Source organism: Phyllostomus hastatus, unplaced genomic scaffold, assembly GCF_019186645.2.
Source record: "Phyllostomus hastatus isolate PE091 unplaced genomic scaffold, TTU_PhHast_1.1 phas_contig_58, whole genome shotgun sequence".
NCBI classification, from domain to species: domain Eukaryota; kingdom Metazoa; phylum Chordata; class Mammalia; order Chiroptera; family Phyllostomidae; genus Phyllostomus; species Phyllostomus hastatus.
The window spans coordinates 20301732-20322801 of record NW_025333916.1 but is presented as its reverse complement, the minus strand read 5'-3'; the positions used below and the strand labels follow the sequence as shown (position 1 = coordinate 20322801).

At 43.7% G+C, this 21070-nt stretch overlaps 1 protein-coding gene across 1 annotated transcript in view; it reads left to right on the top strand.

Moving 5' to 3' along the window:
- SV2C (synaptic vesicle glycoprotein 2C) overlaps positions 1-21070 on the top strand; it is a 190364-nt gene that overhangs the window by 137285 nt on the left and 32009 nt on the right. The window lies entirely within an intron of this gene.

Here is a 21070-nt window from a genome sequence, read left to right as displayed (position 1 = left end):
TCATGATGGGTATCAGCATCCTTAATCATCAAGTTAGAATCTTTCAGCTTTACTTACAAGTATAGTTTAATTTAGAAACAAGTATTTCCATGTATTATAAGAAAAAAGAACTTTCTTCCTCTCTTAAGATGAAGAACTACTGCAGAATATTCTGATTGATTTTTAAAAATCTGAACTTCTTTCCTCATCATACCTGGCAAAAGGTCCAAATACAATGCATGAACAAGCCCAGCCAGCCGTGCGGCAGAGCAGCAGCAGCAGCACTCACACCCTCAATTTCATGCCCCGCGAGGGCTGGCAGAAGCAGGTTCGAGAAGTCCAGCTTGGGCGAGACATGGCACAGGCATTACTCCAGGCTCCGTGTTTAGCTTCATGAGGAGCCTCTCTCTCTCTCAATCTCACTCTTTCAGCCCCTCTGAACTGCCTGTTATCCACAGCAGTTCACAAACATTCCCAGGTACACAACACAATGTCTGATGCAGGTATGTCCTGATATTCAGTGTGAAATACAGAGACTGCCCCCCAAGTATTGTGGCCTGACATTCACATAGTAAACATTAGTGAATGAAGCTCCTACTTTGCCCATGACTCTCACTAATTTTCCCATGGCTTAATTAAATACTAATAATTGTACTAAATCCAAAATGTTAATTATGTTTCTCTCTGGGTGATAAAACTTGGGTGATTTGCTTCCTTTTAAATTATATTCTTCTATGTTGATTAAATTTGCTACACAAGCATGTATTGTTTTTATAACTGGGAAACAACAACAACAAAACTGCTATTTGAGGGTAAGAGAAAAGTATCAAAAGAATCCTAGCCAGGCCCTGGCTGGTGGGGCTCAGTGGACTGAGTGCCAGCCTGCAAACCAAAAGGTGGCTGGTTCAATTCCCAGTCAGGGTATATGCCTGGGCTGCAGGCCAGATGTCCAGTTGCCGGCATGTGAGAAGCAACCAATAGATGTATCTCTCTCACATGGGTGTTTCTCTCCCTCTCTCCTTTCCCTTTTCTCTAAAAATAAATAAAATCTTAAAAAAAAAAAGAATCCTAGGCAGGCATAATGGGAGAGATTCACTATTCAAGTTCACCTCCTCTGCAGGTCACACCCCATAGTTATCCCCCCAGGTGAACACCTTGGCAGGTTGAATTGAAGAACCAAACAGCTGACTCAGAATGCAAGTGAATGAGAGCCCTGGAGGAGAGGCCCCCCCACCCCCCACCCCCGGCTGAATTGCTCCAAACTTCCCCTCAGACTTGCAAATGGGAGTTGCCAGAGAAGAGGTTTTTTGAGTTGCCTCGTCTTTGTGTGTCTTATGGACCCAGGGTGCCCCCCAGTGTTGGTTAGGGTTAATCACAGTTCACCGTTCATTGGAACACTAAAATGAAGATGCATTTTAGCTTTGTGATTCGTGTCAAATCTGATTTTCTGTCAGAAGCTTCCCCTGCATTTGTCACCTCTGGAAATTAAGTCTATGGGAGGCTCATGAGGTATTTTTTAAAACTCACTTCGGTTTGCCTTTGTGCAAATTGGGTTCTGAAGGAGAGCAGTTTCCACATTCATTTCCTGGCCAGAATCCCAGCCATTCCCAAATCTTTTTTAAATCTACCTTCCCTTTAAAATGTCACTATAGTTATCTTTTCTTTTTATTTTTAGCAGCATCAGTTTACTTTTATTTATTTATATTTATTTTTTTAGAGAGAGGGGAAGGGAGGGAGAAAGAGAGGAAGAGAAGATAGGAGAGAGAAACAGATTGGTTGCCTCTCTCATGCCCCCAACTGGGGACCCTACTGGCAACCCAGGCATGTGCCCTGACTGGGAACTGAACTGATGACCTTTTGGTTCACAGGCCAGCGCTCAATCCACTGAGCCACACCAGCCAGGGCTATATTTTTCTTTTCAAGATGGCCAGTTTATATCTTCATTTGCTCTCAAAAGACACACACACTTACAAAACAGACGTGACCAAGGAGTTGCTCCTGCCATTGGACATGGCACCTAAAATTACACCTCAACTTCTCCCTGCCTCCTGCCCAACAAGAGGGACTTCTAGACTTCTGAAAACCTTTCTGTTATAATTTTCCTTAATCTACCTTTGTACAGAAGCATGCTTCATTGTGTGTACACAGTTGTCAGCCTTCACAGCACAAGTGTTCTGCGTGTCCCACATTTAGAGAGCCACTGGGTTAAAGAAATTTCTCATTTCCATTACTTATTTATCAATCTTATTAATTACCATGCAGTGCTATTTATTAATCTCACCTCTGGAGTTAGATGTTCTCTGTAGCCCATGTTTGTGTGTGTGTGTGTGTGTGTGTGTGTGTGTGTGTGGAGTCCAGTTGTGGGGGATGTGGTGGGAGGGAGGACACTCGTTGAGATCGCAAAAGTCAGAACAACCTGATTTGTGGCTTGCACCCTTCAACAGTAGGTGCGACCTGCCAACCCTTCTGTGGGCTGTGTGGTGGGTTGTATTTGCAGGATGTAGTTTGTATTTGATCTGTATAGACGGCCGTGGAAGACCACTCTAAGCAACATGGTCATGGTCAGAAAGAAGGTCAACGGCTTCCTTAGTTCCCTGGGGTTGGGAATTCCCTCTTTAGGAGTTACCTTAGTCCAGGAGAGTGTGGTCTTAAGGGTGGAAGGAGCTTTAGTTTGCAACCTGAGCCTGGCCTCTCCTCTCTGCTGTGAAGAGCAGAATAAATGTTGTCTGTTCAGATGCAATCAGCTGAAACAGTGTGAAACCCAAAACAATGCAATTTGAATACTTCCAAATCAAAGACTTCTGTATTTTGTTGTGTATGATGCGTGCCCATGTAAAATGTGCAACCACATTTTTGGCCCAAACTTTCAGGAAAAAAATCTTTTGTTTTAAGTTTTTAATTCAATTTTTATTTATTTGTATTTAGATACTTGTTTTTTTGTATTATAAAGGAGTTTTAGTATTTATTCTTTAACATATGGATGCTATTATTACTTTCTAGAGTTACACATTTAATGAATAAGTGTAAATAAAAGAATTAAAAACATTTATATAGTTATGAAATTAGTCCTACCCATTTATAATGCACATCCTTATTTTTCCATAAAAATTTGGAGCAAAAAGTGTGTATCATACATGACAAAATACAGTAGTTTATAAAGTATCTTAATACCATGTCTGGGGCTTTGGTCTATTACTGGTAATATAATCCTGCTGCTTTCACCATCTGACCACTCTTTTTAAAGTTGCAGTTATAATTTACAGAGAAAAAGATGCAAAAATCATAAACAAAGAGTTCAGTGGAATTTAACAATTGTGTACATGCATGTAATCACAACCCAAATCAAGATAATGGAACATTTCTTTCTCCCCAAAAAGGTTCTTCACCCCCATTTTTAGACTCTCTACTCCCCACCCCAGAGGAAACCACTGCTTTGATTTCTATCACCAAATATTAGTTCTGTCTATTCTTGAACTTCATAGAAAGTATGGGCCCTTCTAGCTTCTTTCAGTCAGCATAACATCTTATAAATCCATCCATGCTGTTGCATGTATGGGTCGTTCATTCCTTTTTATTGTAAAACACTAGCCAGTTTACTGATACACCATGCTGTGTTCTTCTAGGCTCCTGTTGATGGACATTTGGATTGCTTCTGGGTGTATTTTTTTTTTTTTTGCAGGAGGAAGTTTGAGGGAACAGAGGGATTAATTTTAATTTTCTAAAGACTGCATTTTAATTTGTCTTAAGCCTCTTGAGCATCCTCAGCTCTGCTTACGTTTTTATTTCTCTTGGATCAATACCGAGGAGTAGGATGTAGCATTTCTGTACCATAGGGCAGATGTATATTTAACTCTATAAGAAACTGCCAGTTCTCTTAAGTTGTACCATTTTACACTCCCACCAGTAATGCATAAGAGTTCCAGTTGCTACCCCCCTCCCCCGCCATCCCTGCCAACATTGTGTGGATGTGGAAAGACATCTTATTGTGGTTTTAATTTGCATATCTCTGCAGACTAATGATATTGAACAATGGTGATTCAATATTAAGCCTGATTTTTTAAATCTCCACTATTTAAATCTATACAATGGTGTTTAGCCGTGTCCCCATGGAGTGTGAGCTGAGTGCATTATCTGAGGGTATCTGAAAGGCTGGTCATTGTGTGCCCATAAGGATGCTGACTGGCAGAGTGGAGCAGCCACCTGGGGTAGGGTCCTGAGGAGCAGGAGAGAGCCAGAGAGCATGCCTGGCCCAGGGGCCCCACCAAAGAAGAGCGGGACCATTGGAGGTAGTTCAGTTTCTGTTCCCTCAGGTCTAGCTCCTCCTTTCTCAGTATGAACACAGGGAGAGGGAACTGCATGTGAACTGGAAAAGGTGTCCTTGAAGGAATCACTTGACTTTAACGGAGTTCAAGGTAAGAGAAGGGAAATCTTGATAACAGTCAAAGGAGCCCCGGGGTCCAGGCCCGTCAGTAGTAACACTGGTGGGACCAGCGTCTGCCACAGCCGGGGCAATTGCAGTGCTACCCAGCACTGGTTATAATCCTGTCAGCATCATCCTTACAGCTGCCCCATTGCACAGACAAGGAAACTGAGTCAAAATGGTCCAGTCAGTGTGGTGGCTCCTTCAGAAGTTACAATAGCCAAAAGATGTCCATGGGCAGAGGAAAGGACAGGCAAACATGGTGAATGAACACAAGGGAATGTGACTCAGCCTTGAGGAGGAATGAAATCCTGACACACGGTACAGCATGGCATCGATGAGTCTGGAGGACACTAGCCAAGTGAAATAAGCCAGGTACAGAAGGACAAATGCTGTGTGATTCCACTTACAGAGGTACGAGGAGCAGTTAAAGTGAGGAACAGAAAGTACAACAGTGGTTACCAGGAGCTGGGCATGGGGTGGGGAAACAGGCAGTAATCTTTTAGTGGGGACAGAGTTTCAGTTTTGCAAGACAAAAAGAGTCCTGGGGTGAATGGTGGTGATGTTGCACAACATGGCAAATGTAGTTAGTAAAACTAAATTATACTTTAAAAATGGGTAAAATCATAGATTTTACATTGTGCATATTTTATCACTACGAAAACCCATTGAAAAGTAGCTTGCCCAAGGCCTCACAGCCAGGAACCAGCAGAATGAGGATTTAAATTCCGGGGGTCCAATTCGGAGTCTGAACTATCTGCCCTTCCCACAGATGCTTCGATGTCCGGAGGCAGGACCAGTGAGCAGGGCATCTTAGGGCTTTACTGAATATTGAAAGCCTCTGGGCCTGGCAGTAGAGTCCCAAAAGACAGAAACAAAAGACACCTCAGGGTGATTGGAAAGGCAGCGTTCATGTGTGTGCAGGAGCTGTTCCCTGGGCGTGCCCGGAAACAGCTCACAACAGCAGGTGGGGATGAGTGATGTGGTCACAGTGACCCAGTTTTAAATAAATATCTGATGCAGCCTGAGAAATAACAGACACGGAAGCAAAACTTCATAGATGTGTAATTTTATGTATGTATATGAAGTCCAAGTGCAAAGTGACTTACTTTTTTAAATTACTTAGTGGTCTGTGCCATGCATACCCTTTTGGCTGTAGAGATCATGCCGAAATTTAAAGTACCCTTTTATTTATCCCATTCTACTTAAGATTATTTAACAGACTAAATTTTCAGCCTCCGCAATTCAACAGAGTACATATTATAAACAAATATGCAGAATGTGTGACAAATGCTGGGGGTGGGGGTGACGCATGAATCACTGTAGGGATACCAAAGACAGAGCCATTGATTTGGGGCAGGTCTTTTGCTGGCAGGGGAAGCTCTCAGGAAGTCATGCTGAAGTGTTGACAGGAATTTTCTAAGCAGATAATAGGGGTAAAGAGAGAAGAGCCTGAGCAGAGGCACAGAGGGCTGTGTAAGCCAGAGGAGGTAATAGGGTGAGGCTGGAAGCTGTGTTTCTTATTGGAATATCTGCATGAGAACCACCTGGGTCTTGTCTGAGATGCAGATTCCCAGGCCCCACCCCAAGCCTCCTAAATGGGACATTTCTAGTCACAGAGGCTGAGAACGTGTGTTTTCAATACTGTCCCCTGTGATTGCATTGCACACAGAAGTGCAGTGGAGAGCATCACTGAACTGGAATGGGGAGCACATGGGTGGAGATGAGGCAGAGAAGCTGGCTGGGCCAAGTGACAAATGGCCTTGTGCTCCAGACAGCCATGTTCAGCAGGTAGACAGACAGGGAATAACTAATGGGCAAATTCTGGGCAAAGCAGAAGGAAGGAGGACAGGGAGGCTGCAATAAAATACGCAGGAGACTGAATAATTGACTGGGGATTCTGAGAAGTGGCCATGAAGGAAGGGAGCAGAGGTGAGTCATTCTGAATGGTTGGTAGGAGTGCTGAGAGAAGGCAATGAACTTTGTTGATTGTGAGATCACGGGGCACAATGACAGGTGGGAACAGAGATGGATGCCAGGAGGCAAGAGCTGAGGTGTCCCCTAAGGGAGTGCACACTTCCCAGAGTTTTGAATGCATGGAACCCCGTCTCATGGAACCCAGTGTGGGCCCCTCCAGCTGATGGCTACAGCTTTATTGGAGTGACCTTGCAAGGACATGTGCTTGAAGCCAGGTACTTAATGCTAAGGATATTGATTCCTGTTCCTGAGGGTTAGCAGGGAATTTTAAGAGCAAACCTTCCCCACCCTTATAAAATGAGAGTGCAAATGCTTTAGGAGATATATGGTTATTACTTTTTTTGTGGTAATAACCATTTATAAGCCGTGGGTGTTGTCAGAAAGCATTTGATGGAGAATGCTAATTTCATCAAAGCCCCAGGGGAAGAAACATTTCTTTGCTCTTCTTATGCTGTGCCACCTTTGCTTGTTTTTCAGGGTTCATTTAAAAGTATATAATGATAAAAATGACAACCCTGAAAGATCAATTTTATAGCAAAAAAATCAAAAGAACTTATAACTTAATAAAAACTAACATAAAAACAACATGCATTCATGCAGGAATGAAATCTAAAGTCTTATAAAAGTCTGTTTCCAAACCTCTATTTGAAAACAAGATTCAAAGTACTCTAATTCTTTAGTTCTATAAACATGGGGCACTTGAGACACAGGTGTAGTAAGTAATTTATAGCCAGATCTCTCACCCTGGGCCCTGCTGAGAACCTGGGCTGGATCACTCTCTGGGACAGGAGGAGCTGCCCTGCACACTAAGACATTCAGCCGCATCCTTGGGCTCTGCCCACTACATGCCAGTGGTGACCCTCCTCCCCTAAGCTCATGACAATCAAACTGTCTCCAGACATTGCCAAATGTCTCCTGGGGTATGGTGACCAGGTTTAGCAAATAAGAATACAGGGTGCCTAGTTAAATGTGAATTTCAGATAAGCATCACATAATGTTTTAGTATATGAGGTCTGTCTGGAAGAAGTCCAGCCATTGTTTATGTAACGAGAATGGTTTACATGACATTATGTAACCTGGCAGCCAAGGAGAGTGGACTAGAATGTGCGTGGGTGAACAAGGACAACTTCACTGTACTGGTCAGTGAGGTTGGTAGACACCACTGAGTGAGCATGTGTACTGTGTGGCCTTAGCATTCAAAATGACTGAGCAAGTAGAACAACAACTCTGCATCAAATTTTGCATTAAGCTTGAATATTCTTCCATGGAAACCATTCGGGTGATTCAGAAGGCCACGTCTATGGGCAACTGGTGATTGGCAGCTTCACCACGACAGCACACCCATTCATGCATCACGTCTTGTACAGAGTTTTTTAGCAAAACATCAAATCACCCAGGTGACTCAGCCCCCCTACAGCCCAGATTTGGTACCGTGTGACTTCTGGCTTTTCCCAAACTAAAATCACCTTTGAAAGGGAAGAGATTTCAGCCCATTGATGACATTCAGGAAATATGCCAGGGCAGCTGATGGTGCTTAGAACTATGTGAGGTCCCAAGGTGCCTACTTTGAAGGGGACTGAGGCATCATTGTCCTATGTACAATGTTTCTTGAATTTTGTCTCTTCTTCAATAATTGTTTCTATGTTTCATATTACATGGCTGGATACCCTCTGGATGGACCTCATAAATATGTCCCAAATATTGCATGAGACAAACTAATTTTTAAAAAAATCAAATTTAACTGGTGGCCTGTATTTTATCTGGTCACCCTGTGTAGAGGGACGGGTGCTGGGCCCCAGGATTGTTGATGTACTAAACAAAGGAATGTGTGTGAGGTTCCTGGCCCACGATGGGTGTGCTGTACCTATTCTGGAAATCTGCTGCAGACCTTGAGTCTGCTCCATCTTTGTCCTCCCTGGAGGCTTCAGTTAGTACTCAGAGCTTCCCATCCTTTCCAAAACTGTATTCAGAGTCAGCACGCTGTCAGGAGGAGAAAAGGGGCCCACGTGCAAATCTGTAAATGCTAGGAACTAACATTCTGGCCAAAGCCGGTTTTGCAGCCGCCTCTGCTGGACTGCAGTCTGCTGGCGCCCTAGTACTTGGTGACTGGCCTCTCTGGGTTACTAGATCATTTCTCCCATGTAGCAGCTGGAGAAGGTGATGTGGAATGAAAAACGGCTGCATCCATCCAGACTCACTCTCAGTTTGATTTTTCTGGCGCCATCGCCCTGGAAAACCATTCCCCGGGATGCACCAGGGCCAGTCATCTCCACAGTCGGTAGCAGGGAGGAACCTCTTTCTGGGCCAAGATTAATGACCCACGCAGTCAGCCTTTCCAGGGAGCAAAGGTGAAATTTAACTCTGGGTAGATGCCTGACATTTTGAAACAAAGGGGGAAGGAGGGGTTGAGGAGAAATAGCATTTGTATGTCTCCCGCAGGGTCATAAATCAGGCGTGGGCAAAAGTGAATAGGCTTTTGCCAACAATTGAATTGATTTGGGCTCTTATATTTTATCTTCAGACAATCTGAAATGAAACATGCTTTAAAGATGTTAACAGTGCCCCTATGGGCTACATATGAGCTTATTAAATCTTGAATTTTATCTTTCCGAAAGGAAGTCCAGTGAGTGGAAGTCCTTTGTGTGGGTGGAGTATTAAGTCTGTCCATGAGAAAATACATTCATTGCTCTCGGGGAGGCCGGCTTTCCTGTCCGGCTGTCTGTGAGGCACAACATTAGGAGCTGGGGGAAGTGGGAAGATGTCGGTCAAAAAGTCCAAACTTTCCACTATAAGTTCCACTATTTTTGTCAATCATACATCGGGAAAAGCAGATAAAACAAAAATGGGCCACACATGGTGCTGTAAAGCAAGTTCCAGTATAGTTCAAAAAACAGCCAAGCATGTACTCTTTCCACAAGGATATTAAGCTAAAAATCAGTCACAGAAAGAAAAAAAAAAGTCCATATATTTGGAAATCAGGAAATATAATAGATATGTTTCTAAAAATATAAAACTTTACAGTGTGTTAGGCAAACTCTCTGATTTTAAAGGAATCCAAGAGGGGGTTATTTACTGATTAATTAAATACCCATCTGCGGAGTGACTCCTCTTCACCACTGTCTTCTCCTAAAGATGAACAAGGCACGACCCTGCCCTGAAGGAACAAACTTGCTGACGATCACTCTCCGACTCTCCGATGTGGCTTTCTCCGTGCCAGGCCCTGTGCTAAGGGCCATGGGGGTCAAGAGGGTACAGAGAAGTTACGGCAGACGTTCCTTTGTGCCTGGGTGACAGAAGACTGAATTTAGGAGTTGACGAGGGTGGGGAGTGGTAAAAATGCAAAGCTGTTACACACCGGGGAGCAAAGAGTAGAAGGAGGGATTTGGGAGGAAGGAGGCTGGATAGAGAGGAAGGAGCCGGGTCTTGGAGAGCCTTGTGGCCACCCTAAAGTCTGGACTCTATCCTCAAGGGCCCACGGAGATCCACGGAAAGGTTTTAAGCGAGTGAGTGATGCGATGCGATCTTTGTCACAGAAAGACTTCTTGAAGGTACATGGAACATCGACAGGCAGATTGGAAGCTGGGTGCTCTGTTAATGAGAGGTGGTATTAAAATTATTTAACAACAGGGCATTGGCCAGTAAGAAGAGAGGAAAGCCAGTGCTGGGCCAGGTGCTACCCCTTCTGTTGCTGGATGGTGGAGAGATCGAAGGTTCTGGGCTCAGGGCAGTAACCACAATGTGCACACTCAGTATCCCAGCAGTGGGCATGCCACACAGACTCGTGCCAGCTGCAGATCCACCCTGTTTGGGTGACCCATGCAAAAGGTCCATGACAAGGACCTTGACTAAAGTAGGATGGAGAGAGAGGCACAGGTTTGGGAGAAATACAAAAAATGCAATTGCATTTCTCAGTGATCTGCTGGCCATAGGGAAGGAGAGTAGAAGCTGACTCCCACCTTTCTGGCCTGGAAGGCTGTGAGGAAGGTTGGGAGTCTTTGGGGGAGCATCTGATGACAGTAAACCTCAGGAAGTTGAGATGATCTGAAGGCCATTCTCTTGGTGGGTTAAATTGTATACACGGGAGCAATATCTAGCTATGGGGCTAATATAGTGGACCTCTCCAGGGTTATACTTGCATCCACTGAGCTTGGAATGGGCGTGTGATGTCCCTTCCTTAAGACACAAGGCCTGGAAATCAGAGCTCCCAAGGCATTGTGGTTGCATGCATTTCCCAGCCCATTAGAATGGCATTTCTTTGACAAAAGTGGCAAAACTCTAAGGATCATTTGGGGCCCAAATAAGCAGCTGTTTCACTTGTCATGTGTTAAATGATTTGTTCTAGACCAAAGGCTACAGGGCAAAAAAAAAAAAAGCTAGAAAAAAGGAGCAAGTAGAGAGGTCAATAGTTAGCAGAGACATAGGAGCGTGACCTTTGGCATCAGCAACAAAGAGTGCTTGGGCTGACCTCTGTTGTCATAACACTGGAGTTATTACGGCCCCCCCACTCTCTCACCTAAGAATGAATTCCATTGGCATTTTTGTGTCGTAGCAGTGGAGTTTAGGAAGTGCCACACTTGAAGGAGTTTTGCATGTTTGCACAAGGAATTCTCTCTGGAAAGGTCCTCTCATTTGCCCTTTCCTATTTACAGCACTCACAGATCATATTCCAGAAAAATATAACCCTGAAAAAAGAAGGCTATGCATTTATGAGTTTCAGGAGCCACCAGGAAATTTGTTTCTTTGAAAGCATGGTGAAGGTCACAAGCCAAATTCAGGAACCAGACATAAACTGTGACTTCCTTCTGCTGTTGACCGCTGTCTCTGTGCTTTCCAGATGGCAGGACCTGAGCCTGGAAACAGAAACAGAGAAACTAGCAGGAAAGATCAGCTTGTTGCTGGGGCCTGCTCTCAGAGATGGATGAATTTAACCCTTGCACCTTCTCCCTAGGATGTATGATTCCAGTTGAATTGGCTCTTACTTATTGAGGACCTGATTATGTGCTGCAGGCGGGTCCCTGCCAATTTTTTTTATTGTTGATTGCTTTGTGTATCTATGTTGGCAATAGTACTTACACAATTTTGGCTTGAGATGCAACTGACCTCTGCCCCAAGAATCCACAATTAGAATGTGACTAGAGTGACAGGTTTAAAAAGGAAAGGTCTGTGAAAGTCGTCTTTCCCACCCAGAGACACCACGGTAGGCTCCGCCACGTTCTCACCACCATCCCTAAGTGTGCGTCGCGGTGGCCATGGTAGATTCAGCACAGTCGGAGCTACTAGCTTTAGTTTAGTTCCAAAAATTGTGTGGATGTGAAGTGTTACAACAATTATTCCAGGTTCCTTAATCTCTCCCTTTCCCATCAGACCTTGTATTTCAGAGAAATCAAAATGTTTGAAAAGTTTTTTCCCCTTTTTCAGTAAAAAGTAATACCAGGTGATACAAAACTGAAAAATTAAAGAAATAATTCCAGAAGTGAAAGCCCTATTGGTTCCCACTCCCTACCCTGAGTAACCATTTCAGATAGTTGGGTCTGTTTTCCTCCCACTTGTTTTCTAGGTATAATGATATGTTTAATGTGTATGTGGAATGCAATCACTACTATTTACACTGTTTTGAAAGGAGCTTTTTTCACTGATCACTGTAACTTGTAGAGTTTCCATATCAGTTCAGAAAGCTCTACCTCATTCACTGCCAGTAGTTATGTGGTGTTCTATTGCATGGCTGGACCACAGTTTATATAACTATAGTATTTTGCTCACCCACACTGTTTTCTCTTTTTTAAACAAAGAAGAGGGTAAAAATCTCTGCTGATACCAGCAATGGGGACTGTCCAGCTGCTTCTGGATGAGTCTTCCAGAGGCACAGATGATGCTAAATGCGTGAGTGACAGCCTGAGCTACCTGTCAGGAATTAATGGAAGTGTTCATATTTTAAATCAGTGATGTGTTAAGGGGATACAATTTTACTTCTGTGAGAATAAAATCAGAATATTTTCTGATGATGATTCCCTCCCTAAGCTGTTGGACACTTGGGAAAATGGATGTTGAGCTGCTTTTCCAAAGAGAATTTTAATTAGCTATATGCCTGGTGAGTGAAGACCACCAACCAATAAATAGGTTATTTACTTCTTAACTATTGAAAACTAATCTCATTATATTCATGTTTTAGAACATTGGATCTGTATCTTGCACCTGAGGTGCGTCTTATTAGAGACTCTCATCGATGATATCACCTCACTGGCAACCAAACATACACAGATCTGTAAAGTGGGTGTGAATTCACCAGCGCATCAGGGACAAGCCCTGAAAGCCAGCACCCTCCTCTGTGCATCACACGCCTCTGCCCTGGCACCCTGAAAGAGTGCAGACAGGCAATGGGGAGGCAGCTGGCTTCTGCAGTCACAGCGTGCATCCCGCTTGAGGTTGTAAATGGCCTTTATCATTATACAAGACACATAACACTCTTATTAGCGCCACACTGATTAGCGCTCTGCAGTGACTGCCTTCCAGAACACCCTAATTGAAGTCCTTCTTTGCATGGAGTTTACATTATGTTTAGATAAATCCTGCATGTGACATTTTAATGGGTATTTGTAAAAAAGTCCAAGGGCCACCATTCACAATGATTAAAATTAAAGAAAAATAAGAATCTTTTTTTTAAGATTAAAAAAAATGGTGCTAACCAGGATAAAAGGCATGGTGCTAACATGAAAGGCTCATTTAAGAGAATGCATGTTACTAAGTGCAGATGAGCGTCCTAAAGCCACAACCCGCTTTCCCAGTTACAAGTGGCTTGGTTGCACATTCCGGTTCTTTGCTCCTTGTTCATGGTCTGGATTTTGTGTCACTCTCAAACTCAGACTTAAGCCGTCTTGAAATGGAGCTGGGAGGGGTCCCAAGAATTCATGGCTGCAGTAGTCAGTGTCTCACCTCTTCACTCTTTTCTTCATTTTTAATTCAGATAATGGTATTTTCATTTTCCAAAGCATATGCTAGGTCATTTCTCAAGACCCTCACTGTGTCTATCCTTCTTTCAGGCCACAGGATATCCGTCGGTTTCTGACACACAGACACACACCCCGGAGTGCATCCTAAATGTGGAACAGGGTTGGACTCCCTCCGACCTCCCTGGGGGCCCCTTCCCGCTCCCCACATCAACTGGTTATAGAACAGTCGGGAAGAGCTGGGGTTCTGGCATGGCACAGTCCCTGGATGGTCTCATCTACTTCTTAAGCGCTGACTTGAATTGTATCTCTAATTTGGATGCTAGAAATTTAAAAAGGATTAAGCAAAAACAAACAAAAAAAACAAACAAAAAGAAACAACTCATAGACACAGACGACAGTGTGGTGATTACCAGAGGGAAAGGGGGAGGGGAGGAAGAGAAGGTGTGGGGGGGATAAATGATGACGGAAGGAGACTTGACTTTGGGTGGAGAATGCACAATACGACATGCAGATGGTGTATTTTAGAATTTTGTACTTGAAACCTATATAATTTTATTAACCAATGTTACCCCAACAAATTCAATAAAAATTTTTTTAAAAAGGAAATTTAGGAATTACTCTCTATTCATGGACCCAAATCAGAAAAGAAATTTGGCTAGAGCTCTTGAGAGAGATACCTCCCCCACGTCTGCACTCCCGGCACACTTTCCTCATCCCCTGTTCCAGCATGGGTAGTGCTGTTTGTTATAGCTTGTAGACAAATATGTCTCTTCCAAGGGGGCAGAGGTAAGTCTGATTAACCTCCACATCACAGCATTATGACTTGCACATATAGGCACCCAATAAAAGTTTGAATGAATGAACAAAAAGTAAATCAGGATATCACGAGACATTGGGAAGTGCAGATTAAAACTGTGATGTAATACCATGAAACACCTACTAGAATGGCCAAAATTTTAAAAAATAAAAATGACCAAAAAAGTGGTGTGAAGGAAGTGATGCAGTTAGAACTCTCATATACTACTGGTGGGAATGGTGTTTGGCAGTTTCTTGCAAAGTTTAACACGTACTCATCAAATGACTCAACTGACCCACTCCTAGGTATTTACCCAAGGCAACAAGAAAACTTTGGGACCCACAAACACATGTCTGAAATGTGTATAACAGATTTATTTATACTCACCTGAAACTAAAAACAACCCAAATGCCCTTCAGTTGGTGAGTAGCTGAGCAAACTGTGGTATATCCACACAATGGAATACTACTTAGCAGTGAAAAGGAAAAGGTTATTGATATGTGCCACTGTCTGCATCAGTACATTATACTAGTAAGCCAAACAGTACAATTCTATTTATGGGACATTCTGGAAAAGATAAAGCTATAGGGACAGAGAACAGGACAGTGGGTGCCAGGGCTTAGGAATAGAGGATGGATTGACCATCCCCTAAAAGGGCAGCTGAAAGGACTGTTTTGTGGTGACAGAACTGGTCTGTGCCCCGATTATGACAGTGGTTACATAATCTGTGCATTTGTCAAACTCCTAACAAACTATATAACAAAAATGTAATAAATTATTACTGTATATAAGTTACTAATGTAATGTGAAAGTAGACCATGGATGTTTTGCTGTTTAGTGTGAATTCATTAAAAAAAATTCAAAAGGAAACTTGAGTACCTACTGTCTTAGTAGTCTGCAGCGAGTTTACACGTTCGTGTACACACACACACACACACACACACACACACGGTGGGTACGTGGTAGTGAGTAACAAAGGCCGAGTTTCTGCTCTCGTGGTGGGGGGAGGGACAGATAGTAAACACACGAATGATTCAATGCCTCTGACACTTTAGAGAGTGGTAAGTGCCTAGGAGACCATAAAGCAGGCCTTGGCGATAGAGAGTGGCATTGAGTGTTGGGGCCTCTCTGAGGAGATAAACTTCCCACCCAGGAGGTGTGAAGAAGACATTTATGTATGCACATATTCAGGTAGAGCAATCCAGGCAGGGAAAATACCAAACACAGGCAACCTGAGGGAAATGCATAGTGGAGATACACTGAAAAACCCTCCCACTTCAAAAATCATAGAAAGGTGGGGTGAAATGCAACAAACATCCTTTCGAATGCATGGCTACTCTTCCAAGGGGCTATGGCAAAGCGCCTAAGCTGGACATAAGCTTTGTATGTCTGAGGAGCTGACAGTGGGTCAATGGAACTGGCCCAAGCTGAGGGGACCAGGAGGAGGCGAGCCCAGACGCATAGGTAGGGGTCAGCTTCTGTCAGCCCTAGAGACCGCAGTAAGACACTCGGACTGATTCCAAATCTATTATGAGCTGTTGGAGGCTCTCAGACAGCAGAGTAGAGTGTTCTTATTGACATTTTAAAAGGATTTGAGTCAGCTGCTGTCAAGAGAGTGGACTGTGGGGGACCGAGAGAGGCAGGAAAAGGAGAGTTAGGCTCCTGCAGAAGGTCAGAGAGAGAGCTGCCAGCCCAAAGCTCTGCTGTGCTATGGGAACTGGGAGAAGCAGGTGACTTTAAGATATATCTCAGATATGGAACTTGCTGACAGAATGGATATTGAGGCCAATGAGGGGGGTAAAGAGGAGTCAAGGGTGAAGTCTTGCTTTGGGGCATGAATGTCTGGGTGGCTGGCAGCATATTGTTTGCTGAAAAAGGGAAGATTGAGGGAGAAACAAGAATTTTCTATGGTAGCAGGGCAGGAAATCAGAACTTCCATTTTGGACCCAGTAACTAAAATGCCCTTTAGGCACCTTTGTGAAGATATAAGTAGGATGCTGGAGCTTTGGGAAGAAAACAGGCTGTATTTCAGAGACAGTGGCACGTAGATGCCACCTAAAGTCTTGGAAATATACAAATCCACCTAGAGAGAACCTGCAGGTAGAGAAGAGGACTGATGACCAAGATTTGGGGGGTACTAACTTTCTAGGGCTGGCCAGAGGAAGAGCCAACAAGAAAACCGAAGAAAACCAGTGAGGTGGGAAAGAAACTAGCACGTGCCATGATGAGATGTCAAAGGGAAAAAAGTTGTTCGAACAGAAGGGGATGGTCAAACTCTATGGAATGATTTAGAGAATACAAGTAAGATGAGGACAAATGACCATTAAATTTGGCCAGGTGACCTTGATGAGCACAGTTCCTGTGGAATTATGGGGCAGAGGCCTGTTTGGGGTGAGAACTTTGGGTGAGAAAGTGGAGACAGTTGCTGTAGACCATTCTCTTGAGAAGTTGTGCTGATGGAGTGACCAATCCTGTAAGATGAGAGACTGTGATGACAGGAGCTAGACAGGAGGGATAACCACAGGACTTCCGTGTTTGAGAGAAAGAGGTGGCTGGGCTCCAGAGGCCACGTGGACAGGTTGTCCATAGATAGGAGCATGGACAGTTCATCCACTGCAACCAAAGGGAAGGCAGAGCAAGATGGACAGATCCAGTTAGGTAGGGAGACTCAGGAGTGCAAGGCTGAGATGTGTATAGTTCTCTCTGTGTTTATTTCCCCAAAGGTACTGGTGAGATCAAGTGCAAGGAGTGGAGTGGGCTGCTGGAGATTTGAAGAGAGACTAAAAAGGGTACAATAGTTTTGGAGACTCGGGAAAGCACAGTGCAAATAAATGGAGAGGAAAGTGGATGGATGATACACCCTTGATATAGAGCTGGGCACCACACTGCATGTCTGTGTGCACATGTACTCATGCCCACTCACAGCCCCCAAACAGGGGACCAGAAGACAGACTTCACAGATAAAGTAGAGAAGGACCTAAACAGCAGAAAATGGGCTAAACTTCAGCTGGTGGACAGAAGACTCTCCACCTGTAGAAACTACACTCTAACCTGAGGAGAGCTGGACTCTGGACCAGCTAGTTCTCTTCTAGGTTTAGATTCTATTTGCAGTCAGTTTCCTGTGTAGACTGAAAACTGGTATGATACTGCCATCTGTCTCTCCACCCATGGATGTGGCATTTGGGAGAAGTAAGAGCAAAGGGCAATATTTCTAAGACTCAACAAGGAGCCTGAAGTCTTTGGTGAGGCATCTGGAGAAATCAAACCAAAAGTAAAAGGCCTGAGGTTTTACAGAGAAAATAAAATTCTCCAGCTTAATTCATTGGGTTGGTCAAAAAGTCTGTTTAGGTTTTTTTTCCATAAAATAAAAGATACATTTTTTTCACCAATAACTTATTGATTTGGATATTTTGAGTATGTCAGCTATCTCCTGCATAGTATAGCATTGATCATTTTCAATTAATGTGCCATTTTGATCACTATCAATTTCAACTGGTCTACCCGATCTTGGAGCATCATCCAGTGAGAAAGCTCCAGCACAAAACTTCTCAAACCACTTTTTGACACATTCAATCAATCACAGCCCTTTCTCCATAAACTGCACAAATACTCTTTTTTTTGCATTTCAGTTGTATTTTTACCTCCCTTGAAATAATAAAGCATAATAAGCCAAGAATGTTGCATATTTCTTCCATTTTCAATATTAAAATGGCTACACCAAAATTCAACAACTTCAATTTTTTAATGCACGCTGATATGACAGCTGTCACAATACAATTTAACAAAATTGTCTCAAATAAAGTTAAAGACAACTAAGAGCTACTAGAGCCTTCTTGCAGAAAAAAACAAATGAACTTTTTGGCCAACCCAATACATCAGTCAGGTTAGCAACACACTTTATCTACAAAGGGAAGTGTGTTGCGTTCTTATTGCTGCTGTATCAAATCACCACAAACTGATTGGTTTTGAACAACACAATTTTATTACCTTACAGTTCTGGAGCTCAGAAATCTAAATATGTTGACAGGGCTTCTGGAGACTTCCAGGGGAGACTATGTGTCCCTGGCTTTTCTAGCTTCTACAAGCCACCTGCATTGTTTGGCTCGTGGCCCCTTGCCCCATCTTCAAAGCCAGTGCTATAGCATCCTCAGATTTCTCCCCAGTCTGCCTCAGCTTCCTTCAGGCTTTTCTCTTTCTCCGCTAAGGACCCTTGTACTTATGTAGGGCTCAGCCATAAAACATGGGCCAATCACTTTCTCTCAAGATCCTAAATTTAAGCACACCTCCAAAGTCCCTTTGCCATGTAAGGGGACACAGTCACAGGTAGAGCCTCTGGGTGAGGACACCTGTGTCCAGGGAGGGAGCATTATCCTGTCTACCACAAGGAGTCTCCTGCTCTGCCCACCAGTAGGACTTTCACCTTAGTTAAATAACTTCATCTAAGAAACCCAAACCCTCCTGTTTCTCTTTCTAAACCTGCATCTTCAGGACTAATTTATTTTCACAGAGGCACCAGACACCTTTCCCTCTCTTGTCTTTGCTCTTTCCCCATGTACTAGGCGGTAGCCTGAAATTAAAACCCTGCATTTGCCTAAATCAGCCATCTAAAGCTTTTATTTTTCACCTAACACGGAGGATAATAGGATCTAGAGCTTTTTACAAAGAAATTCTTTGTAAGAAGCTCTCAGGTCAAATGTGAACAAGGTATGTTTTCTCTGTTTTGTCATAGGATTTCCTTTGCATTTTAGATACTTGAGACTTGAACTTCTGCTGCATAAAACATTGAGGGTAGACATCCTTTCCTAAAGCTCATGATGTAGTTCATTTAGCAATTCATATCATCCTCATGTATTATTACATTCCCAGAAAGTGTTGATTCATCCATGACTGATAGAGCATGTTCATATCACTTGTCAACAAATTGCATGTTTAAGAGTGAGTGTGCGCGGCTGTTGCATGTGGGTCACCGGCCAGCAGTGACCACGGAACACTGTGGATGGCTCAACGATAAACACGCGAGAAAAAACAACGTGCACAGAGACAGACTAGTTTCTGTGGGGAAGTAGGGACGAAATGGCCACCCCCCCTAGTGGGGAGAGCGCTGATTTACTGTCCATACCTGCTTTTATTGGGCTCATTTTGCATAATAATTCAGGTAAAGTACAGTACTCATTAGGGGGAAGTAAGGAATCATAGAAGACAAAGAACTCTGCCGGTCTATTGAGTTGGGGGTCAAAGAGCTGTAAGACTGAGGAACAGAATAACTTCCTCCTAAGACCCTTCTCATTCAACTGAGAGCACTCTAAACAAAGAAGGTTTCACAGTAATTTACATGTTCTTTCTTAGGCCTGATCACCCTGGGGAATCCGCACTTCTCAGTACCGAGCTGCACCACCCTGTCATTGTTTCAGGCTTAGGTGGAGAAAGGGAACTAAGGCAACTGGGAGACAAGGAGGTTTTTTCCCAGATGCTGAGAACTCAGGCTATTGTCAAAGCCGAGGAGCAAGGGTCCATCATCCACTTTTGCTGCAGCCCCCCAAGTCCTTCTTTTGGGGGGCCTCCCAAAGTGATCATGCCTGTCTTAGGTTGTTCCCCCCGTGGGGAATCTTACCCATCTTTGGCTAACCGACCAAGCTTTTTGGGGTTCAGTTATGAATAAAGCAGCAGAAGCAGCATTCCTGCCAGGAAGATAAGCTTTTGTCTCCTTGCTGGCTTACGGTTCCAAGGGCGTTCCCTTAGCCTTAGCCTAGGTGGGGGTTTCAGCTTCTGATACCAGTCAGGGCGGTTCCCAACACGCGGCCATGAGGCTGTGTGTTCTGTAAGATTCTACCTCAAATCCTGGAGGGAAGATTCTTGTATGTAACTTCAGTGTGTGGCCTTGCAGAAGTTATGTCGCCTCCAGAGTCTGGCTTGGCTGCTGTGTAAACAGTGACGGATTATACTGCCTCTCTGCTGACTGGGTGCAGACTACCTGACTTTTGTTCACAAAAAGCCTTATAATAAATACCAAGCAATGCCAAAAATCAAGATTTTGCCTCACATGATTTATCTCTGTCTCTATAAATTTCCTCTCTTTTAATTAGATTTGATGTGCCTCATTATTTCTCATTTAGAATCATGTTTGAATTTTGCTTCCAACCATTTTATATTCATTTAAATATAAGACTGTTTTCCTTTTAGTTCATGAAGAGATTTCTATTTGTGTCCCATGCTTTTTCTTATTATAATAAAAAATACTATTTAGAAATTTAAAGTTCTCTTGCTCTATTGGCTGATGCATGCATGCAGAGAGATACCACACTGCCAATTCTTACTAGTTGTAGTGGCCAGGGTTCTGGCCGGCAAAGTGACAATACTCTCATAAGGAGCCATTAAAAAGATTACATGGGAAGGGTTGAGAGAAACCAAAAAGGAATAATAAAGCACCTGAGAGCTGGTAGCAGAAGGGCATCCTGTATCCACCTACACCTCAAAGGGCAGGGGGAAGAAGGGGTTGCCAGGACCTCACAAGAGGTGTGGCTATAGAAGATTCCAGTGAATGAGTGCACCCAGGGTCAAACTTCCACCCGGGGTGTGTGGGGGGGGCGGGGTGGAGAGAAGGAGAGCAAGAGAAATAAATGTGCTGAACCCTGTTCCCACTCCCTGGTCTCCTGCCAGTGCTTCCTTTGTTCAAACCCACGAGAAAGCCAGTGGGCACTCGAGCCAGTTGATGTGGTCCACAAAGGTCTTTCTCCTGGCACACAGCATAGTGGAGAGTGGAGACTGATCTGCAGAAGCAAACAGAATATATCCAGCAGGGTGGTCTATAGGGAAGATTATTATCCCAAATTAATTTATCTTAGCCTTTAAAGTTTGGTTGTGTGTAAATATACATGCACCCCCATACTTAGGCCCTGGCCCCTTAGGTTCCAAGCACCTTTCTTCTCAGCACTGCTATTGGTGGTCTTGTTG